General features: G+C 37.6%; 1 non-coding gene across 1 annotated transcript; it reads left to right on the forward strand.

The window, feature by feature from the left end:
• The first annotated feature begins 2,077 nt into the window (after positions 1 to 2,077).
• On the forward strand, positions 2,078 to 2,184 carry LOC140853539 (small nucleolar RNA R71). Its single transcript, XR_012136609.1, has one exon. It is a non-coding gene; the product is annotated as a small nucleolar RNA R71 (small nucleolar RNA).
• Positions 2,185 to 5,706: the final 3,522 nt, after the last annotated feature.

The raw sequence follows: 5,706 nt of genomic DNA on the forward strand, positions 1-5,706 counted from the left end.
TAGCCTCTTCCTCTAAGTATATTCTATGTTGAACTATAGAAGGGCTTATTCCTTTGATATCTGCTATGGTCCAACCTATTGCTTCTTGATTTGCTTTTAGAACTGACACTAACTCCTCCTCTTGCTTGGGATCTAGGTCTGATGCAATAATTACAGGCAAAGTTTCTTTGGATCCTAGATATGCATACTTGAGATGTTCTGGGAGGGGTTTCAGTTCTAAAATGGGTGCTTCCTCTATCGATGGTTTAGGTGATGATTTCACCATCTCAATGATTGATTCAGTAGGAAGTGTCGATTCTTGATTAATCTGATTTTCTTTAAGTATTTCATTGACATCCTCAGACTCATGGATTAACCAGGGATTAGACTCTAGGTCGACTTCATCATCACTAATGTCAATGGATTCATAAATACCATCTTGGACTACATTGACATCAGCATGAGAAGAGGATTCCTGTTCTAAGTTAAAAATATTAAGCTCAATGGTCATATTCCCAAAGGATAACTTCATTAGACCATTTCGACAATTGATTTCAGCATTGGCCGTAGCTAAGAATGGTCTTCCTAAAATGACAGGTATATGTCCTTTAGGATTCGCAACTGGCTCAGTCTCTAAAATAATAAAATCTACAGGAAAAATAAATTTTTCAACCTTTATCAGAACATCCTCGACCATTCCCTTAGGGATCCTGAGAGATCTATCGGCTAACTGTAATGTGATCCCAGTAGGTTGAAGTTTTTCTAATCCTAGTTGCTCATACACCGAATATGGAAGGATATTCACACTAGCTCCTAGATCTAGCAAGACCTTTTTTATATTGGTTTCTCCAATAACACAAGAAATTGTTGGAGCTCCAGGGTCCTTATATTTAATTGGCACATGGCTAGATAGGTATGAACTGACACTTCAGCCAAAAATGCTTTCTTTGGTACATTAGTGGTCCTTTTCCTAGTGCAAAGATCTTTTAAAAATTTGGCATAAGTTGGAACCTGATGGATTATATCTAAAAGAGAAATATTAACTTGGATTTGTTTAAATACCTCTAAAATTTTGTCTAAATGTTCAGATTTATTGGATTTCAGTCTGTTTGGAAAAGGAGCTCTAGGACTTTTAAGTACTGGACTAGGTGAATTTTCAGTTTCTGGTGCTTGAGGTTGAAAGGTAGTAGTTTTAGAAGGTGACTCGACAGATGAGTCCTCTATATCATCAAGTGCAACTACCTTATTGTCTATTTATTTTTTTGATCTTAAGGTATGAATGGCATTTACACCATTAACTTGGTTTCCTTGTTGGGGTCGTGGACCATTTTGGTTCCTAGGATTTGGCTCAGGTTGGCTAGGTAACCTACCATGTTCTCGTTCACTAATGGTCGAAGCCAGCTGACTTACTTGAATTTCCAGACGGGCTATAGCTTGGGTGTTATTATTTATGAGTTGACCCGTGGTTTGCATAAAGCTGGTATGTGTCTTCATCATGGCTTCTAGGTTTTTCTCTAAAGAGGTAATTTTCTTGTCATTATCATGGAAGCCTGGCAGGTTGTTCATCACTGGGTTGGACCTTAGATTTTGCTGATTGAAATTTGGATTGCCTACATTAGGATTTTGAGACCATGAGAAATTCGAGTGATTCCTCCAACCTGGGTTATATGTGGGTGCATAAGGATTGTTCAATGGTCCTTGATAGGTGGCATTCACCTGTGCACACTCATTCGAGTAGGAACATTCTTCTAAGACATGGTCTGGTGCATTGCACCCTTTACACATGGGTGCAGATATTTGATTTACATTGGCTGGTCTCTGTAATTCTAAGGCTTCCAATCTACGTGTTAAGGTTGCAATCTTGGCCTCTGATGCTAGGGTTGGTTGAATTTGATGCATTCCTCCTCTTGAAGGTGTAGCTTTATTAGGTTTCCTAGTTGTTTCCCACTGTAAATTTTTTTCGGCTAGGTCTTCTAAGAATTGCCAAGCTTCAATAGTTTCTTTGTCCATAAATTGGCCTTGGCACTTGGACTCTAGCATGATTCTTGAGTTTGAATCTAACCCCTCATAGATGATCTGGCATAGTCTCCAAGTTTCTATTCCATGGTATGGGCATTGGGTCAAAAGATTCTTGAAACGATCAAAGTACTTCCAAAATGATTCACCAGCTAGTTGGTAAAATTGATTTATTTCATTCCTAATCCTAGCTGCTTTATGATGGGGGAAATACTTTTTCAAAAATATTCTCACAAAGCCCTCCCAAGTAGTGACAAAATGGTTTGGCAGACTATAAAGCCACTTCTTAGCATTATCCTTAAGGGCAAAGTTGATTAATCTAAGTTTGACCTCATCCTCTGTTAATTGCAGTTTCATGGTTACACATACCTCCTCAAATTCTCTAATAAATATATAAGCATCCTCTAATCCTGTGAATTTTGGAAGCATATTTATGATTTGAGGTTTGATTTCAAAATTGTTAGCTGTGGGTTGTGGCAACCTGATACAAGATGGTTGGATGGAGCCAACTGGATAACATAAATCCTTGAGGGTCATGGGTTGGATTGGTTCAGCCATTGGAACAACAGGAATTGACTCAATTCTAACTAGACGACCCGACACTCTTCTCGACACACGAGGTATACGGTTCTCGATGTTTATATAATTTTTTTTTTTATAAAATTTTTATGTATAAGAAAAAGAAAGAAAAGAGAAAAAGTTCTAAAGAAAAGATCCCAAGGAGTCCTAAATCTAAAGAAAAGTAACCAAATTAATTTAAATTTTAATAAATTTTTTTTTATTTTTCAAACAAGTGAAACAATAAATTAAACTCAATCTATCCTAGGGTTAACCTAAATCTAGACAGCTCCTAACTGTTCCAAAATGACCCTTCAAGCCTTTCAAGTGGAGATTGATCAACTAGTTAGCCAGGTAAGTATAAGAGGTGGGAGGTTCACTCATCGTTGCCTTTCTAGACACCAAACGAGTTGGTCAGGCCAGCAACTGAACCAATTTAACAAACCACCCTCAGGGACTTGCCTAGATACCAACTAATCAAACAACTCAAACTTGGTAGAACTCTTAGGGTTCCTTGTCCTATTGAGCTCGAATTCCTTAAGGTTGACGTCTAATTGATTTTAAGATTAAAGGTCTAGGTAATGCAATATGATGGAGATGGTTTTTGGGCTAAGGAAGGGTAATGAAATCCCCACCTTATCTTGTTAATGGGTTGATGCCCTTAGATTAATTATGAAAATGCAAATAAACAAGATGACCAAGAATGTAAAAGATTTTAATTTAGAATTTTTTTTTATTTTGATATTTTACTTCACGATTATGAAATGTCTTTTGTTTTGTTTTATTTTTTTATTTTTATTTTTTTGTGATTAAGTAAATTCAAATGATTAGGTCTAAAAGAAAAAGTAATTAACTAAAAATAATAAAAGAGAAATTAGAAGCGTACCTGAGTTTTCCAGCAATCACCAACTAAATCTAGAAACCTAAAAGAAAAAGAACGAGAGTTATAAAGCACGAAGAACAAATATTTGAAAATAATTTAAAACGTCAAATCCCCGACAACGGTGCCAAAAACTTGTTGTGCAAATCTTAAAATTTGTAAATAAAATCGCAAGCGCACAGTGTGCAGAGTAGCACGACCAGGGAGTACGGGTCGATCCCATAGAGATTTGGTTTAAAAATGATTTTCAAATCTATGCTCAAGCGAGCTTTAACGAAAATCGAAAATCGAAAGTTGTTTGCTAAAGACAATAAGACTAAGGATCTAGGGTTTTTGAATCCACTAGATCTAGATTAGAAAATTTTACCTAGAATTTTTCTTATTGATCCTAACGACTACTCCTCTTGTCTTTCCCAAGCATAGATTATGAAGGGACTAAGGTCCAATGATAACCCATCAAGATTCTTTACAGGGGAGTAGTAACTAGGATCCCTTAGAGTTTTCTCCTCCTATGCACTGAATCAAGCATGAACTATGAAGGGACTCTGACCCAACTGTAGTTCATCAAAAATTTTTGATAAAAGAGGAAGAAAAAGAAATCCTAAGAAAAAAAAAAAACCCTATGTAAAACCCCTACTCATGATCTAGCTTCATTGCAAACCCTAGAAGGGATGCTTAGCTAGACATGATCTAAATCTACTTGCAAAATTTAAATGCAGAAAAATAAACTACCCTAATTTCATAAATTAAACTATCCTAATTGCATAAATTTAAACTGCATAATTTAAACTAACCTAATTGCATAAAATTAAATTGCATAAATTAAACTATCCTAATTGCAAGAAAAATAAATTGCATAATGTAAAGAAATAAAATTGTATAAAAATAAGATTTTATATAAAAAAAAATTATTACAAAAACCTCAAAGCTCGAGGCTTGAGAAGAAAGCTAAAAACCCCACTATCTAGGGTTACAAGCTTGATCGGAAGGCAGAATCCCTAAAAACAAGGGCCTTTGGGGGCTTTTTATAGGCATTTGGGGGTTATAAGATTTTCAAAACTTTAGATGTGGGACTAAGAGATTTTAGAGGGCTGTTAGGGGGGTTTAGGAGCTCAAATCTCGCTCAAAAAGCACTTAAATCCATCAAGAAATCCTAGAAATTATTTCAGTCGTCCGATCTTCATCTAAAGGACCCAATTCATCTAATAAATCAAGTCGGAAGCGATTCTGGGCCATCGGATCACGATCTGGGTGAAGTGCTGTCGTTGGATCGCGCTGCAGAGATGGGATCAGTCGGATGCATCGCGGACCGTCCGATCAAGGCGCTGGAAGATTTCGTCCGTTGGATCGTGCTGCAGAAGGATCCCGTGTTGTCCTAGTGTTTATTGATTCTTGCAATTGCCTTGATTACGGTTGGATCTTGACCGGCTGCGATGGTGGCCGTCCGATGGTGCAAAAATATGGAGCGTTGGATCTTGATCAGAGAAGATCGGACCATCGAGTGATGTGAAGTTACCAAGTTGCCCTTCGGACCTTCTTCTCTCTCTTCATGAGCCCTGGACCGCGCGCGTGGATCGAGCTCGCGATGCGTTGCGGTGAGCCGAGACTCGCTGATTGGCTGGTTTATGGTACGTCAATGGGTCCATGGTCCATGCGCCTGTTGCTGTGGACCAGGCGGCTAACCAGATCACCAAATCAGTTGATTTTTGACTAATTTTGACCTGATTTGACTCGGGTTTGACCCAATTGAGTCTTCTTTCTTCATTCTTCAATTTCTGGATCAATTTAACTCCGTTTTGCGTAAAATTTATGCCGTTGGAATCCTCTTTCCTTATTCTTTCTATTGATGACCTCTTCTTCTACAAAATATAATAACAAATATCAATTTCCTAATAAAGTTAGATAATTTAGATATTAATTGATACTTTTTATGTCAATTTGTGACATAAATCAGTTGGCATGGCAAAGGCATCAGTCCATGCCAACCTATGTAAACCGCTAGCGAGGGTTTAACAAACCACCCCCCCTCGAAGAGCCTGATGTCCTCGAAGGGAGATGTGATGGGTACGCTTAGATCTTCTCACCAAATTGCCACAATGCTGACTCCTTCTCCCAACTAGCCTCACTATCTGGTTTTCTTTTCTATTGAACCAGATATTCAGTTCTTTTACTCTTTTTGCTTTGTTCTAATGTTCAATGGTCCAAAATCTTTTCCACCTCGTCTTGCTAGCACACTAGACCAAACTTGACATAGGCCTTGGTGTCATCCTCCA

Source organism: Elaeis guineensis, chromosome 13, assembly GCF_000442705.2.
Source record: "Elaeis guineensis isolate ETL-2024a chromosome 13, EG11, whole genome shotgun sequence".
NCBI lineage: Eukaryota > Viridiplantae > Streptophyta > Magnoliopsida > Arecales > Arecaceae > Elaeis > Elaeis guineensis.